The sequence below is a fragment of the Epinephelus lanceolatus genome, chromosome 12 (assembly GCF_041903045.1).
Source record: "Epinephelus lanceolatus isolate andai-2023 chromosome 12, ASM4190304v1, whole genome shotgun sequence".
Lineage (NCBI taxonomy): Eukaryota > Metazoa > Chordata > Actinopteri > Perciformes > Serranidae > Epinephelus > Epinephelus lanceolatus.
In genome coordinates, this window is record NC_135745.1 from 20498521 (window position 1) to 20502849 (window position 4329).

At 42.7% G+C, this 4329-nt stretch overlaps 1 protein-coding gene across 1 annotated transcript in view; it reads right to left on the minus strand.

Moving 5' to 3' along the window:
- The window catches only part of LOC117272145 (MAM and LDL-receptor class A domain-containing protein 1), a 59786-nt gene that overhangs the window by 52233 nt on the left and 3224 nt on the right, over nt 1–4329 (minus strand). The window lies entirely within an intron of this gene.

Genomic DNA, 4329 nt, shown 5'->3' on the forward strand with positions numbered 1-4329 from the left:
ACCTGGAATGTTTTGTACATGTAAAATTAGTCAGTGATCAGTGATAACTCAGTAATTGGGAGAGAGAAAGCTACTCCACAAATTAACATTATCCTATAGGCTTACTTTAAGTCAATGGCTGCTTTCCATTGGGCCATGTCTGCACACCACTTGAAAGGTATTGGCAAGGCCATGAAAACCCTGTTAAATAAACTTTGATTTAATTTTTTCACAGATTGCAGCAACATACTGTAGCCATTTCTGTTTGGACTCTACCACTGCATCGTTCTTGGTGGACATGGCATTGATTTTAGACAAACTGACCCATCAAGTAAAAACCAAGCCCAACTGGCACAAATTGACACTGTGCCAGTTACGTTTTGAAGTAGAACCAGTTATTTTCTGACCATTATGTTTTTGTTTTCCTCAAGAGAATGTTTTTATTTGTGGGCTCTCACTTATATGATGACCTTTCTGAAGAGAACTCCCTGGCCTCTCATTCAGTGGTCGTGAAGGTGAATTTGTTTTGCCTAGTATGACTGCGAGACTCCACCCCTGCGGTTTGGTTGGTTGCGCTTAGTTTGTCTTTTAATTTCTCATGTAGTTATGTAATATAAGTGAGGTCTTCCCTTTCTGTCCAGCCTTGAGCTGAGGTATGAGGGGATGGTCCAGGATAGTCTCGAGGCACAGGTTTGACCATTTAGAAGAAGTGAAGTGGTCATTTGTCCCATTTGTTTGATGTAGTTGCTACTTCCTGTGACAAGTGGGGGTTTGTCAATTAGTTTGTTGTTATTTGGGGTTGTATAATTGTCCTAAATTGAAGAGTTTGCATCTTGTTTGATTACACATTTGTGGAGTGTCGGAGCTGTATTTTAGTCCTTTCCCTTTTTGTGTTCATCAGTTTCTGTTTTGAAATTAAATTTGATTATGTTTGGGTCTATTGTGATTTTAGGTGCTCATCTATAAACTAGAGTTTTGAACACTTGTGAGAACTCTGAAAGTAGCAGTGAAACTGGGTAGTGCAATGAGCTGTCTGGCGATAACTCCCATCCAAATTTTGTCAAATCTTGAGCCAGAAACTCAGTAACTACAAGCCCTACTTAGAGGCCTTATAAAATTAATCACTGCAGTCACAATGGTGCACATTTCAGCACAGTCCTCTGCTCCAAAAAGGAGAATAACCAAAGGGGAAGTGAAAACACAAAATGCTATGATAGATGTTAATGCAGAGTTGGAGAACAAACCTCAACAGCTGAATGCCTCTGCCCCAAAACAGGATATTGTGTTGCTACACTCAGGATGCAAAAAAAATTGTCTTCATCAGCAACAGTGCAATATCACTCTGCTCAAATAACCTTCCAAGTAATCTTCCACCTCGGTACAGCTATCATAGCACGTCCGGGGCACAGACTATCAGTGAATTAATGACTTTTACCCCCTTTTAATTGCTCAGTCTGCAAGCATGCAATGTTGCATACTTGCAGACTAAGCAGAACTCACTGGCTTATTCTATTATTATGACACTAGCTAATTTCTTGCTTGTTGGTTGCTTTACATTTTTCAAAGTGGTTGGACAACAGTTGCTCAAGTTTTGTCGATGGTTGATGGTATATTTAGGACATTGCAAGGATGTACTATGTGTTTGGTATGACTTCTGATAGCTCAGTACTTTCTTGGTTGTTACTGAGAGGTTTGAGGAAACTAAAATGTCAGTAGCAAAAGTTAGTTGATTTGAGCATTCCCCCTAATGCCTCATTCATTAATGCATTCAAAGTGGCAGGTTGTCTTTTGTCTCTCACAAGTCTGAGGACTATGTCTTTGCAATGAGCCAGTGACTTACATATGCAGTTCTAACTGGGCAGTTATTTTCTCACATTGCCACTATAACGGTGCATGATGAGGTACTTCATTATCTAATTAATGTGTTTGCATGTATCGCTTTCTTATTTAAGTCCAAGTAGCTCTTTAAAGTTCAATGATAAAGAATTGTAGAGCCAATGACCACAACAATACTCCATTTTGTTTTGAAAATTTGAATAACGTTGGGTGGAGTAGAAAAAAATATGTTCCAGTTTCACGAGGGAATGCCAGCTGCTGATTTCAGCACGTCAGAGGATAATTGCGTAAAGTTGAACCTCTCTCAGCCTCTTCACCTAACGCAGCTTGGTGCCTTTTTCTGTGGTTCAGTTCACAATGACCGGGATCGGTATGCATGAATCTTCTGTCTTTCGTTATGAGGAAAAAATAATAGTTTGATAGCACAAATGCAATATCTAAAAACTCTTAGGAAACAGATACTATGTGCTGTGTGCAGGAGGGCAGGAGGTGCCAGATTTTTAGCTAATAAGATGGAGTGTTTGTTGTTCCATCTACTGGACATATTAGACCACAGTTTACACTTTTAATGAGGGGTGGAGCCAGACATTATAAGAACTGGGGGCTCAGACCAAACCTAGGGGGTATGGGGGCATGCTCCCTGGGGAGATTTTTTCCCATTTAAAGCAGCTATACGCACAATTTTTCAAGTCAACTGAGATAACAGAAAGCCTAAAAATCTGTATATCATTTGGAAAAAATATGGTTGTTGCCAAAAAAATCCTTCTGTAGAGCCTACATCCTATTTTGTATCTGACTGCTCTCCAACTGTCTTCATAATTCTGAGCTATAACACAACATATGTTGAGAATAAGTAACTTTCAGTCCTGCCACCTAAAAAGAGGCAAAAATTGTCCAGTATTACTATTTTTAAGTTACATAACATAGGTAGGGTAGGAATTGGGGTACAAAGCATTAATAATCTTCCATCGATCCATCGATCCACTTTCATCCGCTTATATGAAGCCGGAGAGGCAGGCCAAGCAAAGCACCCCAGACGTTCCTCTCACCAGTAATGCTCTCCAGCTCCTCCTGGGGGACCCCAAGGTGTTCCCAGGCCAGATGAGATATGTAATCCCTCCAGCATGTTCTGGGTCTGCCCCAGGGCCTCCTACCGGTTGTACGTGCCTTGAACACCTCTAATGGGGGGCACTCAGGAGGCATCCTGATCAGATACCTGAACCACCTCCACTGACCCCTTTTGTCGTGAAGGAGCAGTGGTTCTACGCCGAGCTCCCGCCAGATGTCCGAGCTCCTTACCCTATCTCTACGGCTGAGCCCAGCCACCCCACTGAGGAAACTCATTTCGGCCACTTGGATCACCCATCTCATTCTTTCGGTCACTACCCAAAGCTCATGACCATAAGTGAGGGTTGGGACGTAGATGGACCAGTAAATGGAAAGCGTTGCCTTCAAGGCGGCTGCCTTCCAGAAGCCGCACCAAACCGCCAATCCATCTCAAGCTTCATTCTACCCTTACTCATAAACAAGAGATACTTGAACTCCCTTACTTGAGGCAGTTACTCTCTACTAAACAGTCCTCTCTCCATTTCTTGTAACACACATCTTAACCATGCCTGTAGTTGCCAGCAGCCCCTAACTGGATGCTGATCGGATTGCACCACAGGTGGTTGCAGGATGGATTTTCATGTGATCACCTGATCCCCTGGTTTTGTGGGTAAATTTTGCGTGTTAGCCCAATGGGGGTGGGACCTATTCCAGCTGACATTGGGCGAGAGGCAGGGTACACCCTGGACAGGTCACCAGACTATCACAGTGCTGACACATAGAGACAGACAACCATTCAAAGTCAGATTCACACCTGACATGGAGAGAACATGCAAACTTCACACAGAAGGGCTCCCCCACCCTGGGTTTGAACCATGAACCCTCTCGCTGTGAGGGGACAATGCAACCACCGTGCCGGTAATTAGTAATTTTAACTGTAAACTAGTATGAAACCAAAGTATATCAGTAGGCAATTCCTTAATTCTCATACTGACATAGTTTTCAATTAGCCTATGTACTACACCAGCATAATAGAATTCCTTAAATTCAGTTATGGCATTAGGTTTTGGTGTGCCACCCCAAGATTTTCAGTAGCTCCATCTGGCCATCCCTATTAAAACTTTCTGGGGGTGCCACTGGTCCTGAGCTCTTGCAGACATCAGTGGTAGATTTCAGGAATGTGCATCAAGGCCTCATAAGGTGGATGCTGCACTGGACCATTGACTGTGATGAGTCATGTTTAGTTTAAATCTCTTACACATCATTTTGTTCCAGGACAGGATGTGAGTGGGGCCACTTTTTGCCATTTCTAGAGTGTGACTTCGTGCAAGTGAGAAAGTGTGTGTGTGGGTGTTTTGTGTATGTTGCCACTACTTCCCTCCCAACCCCCCCTTTTTTTACCAGTAGCAAAATGTTGAAATGTGCCAATCTGAAACATGACACTTTCTCAATGAGAAGAAGAAGAAG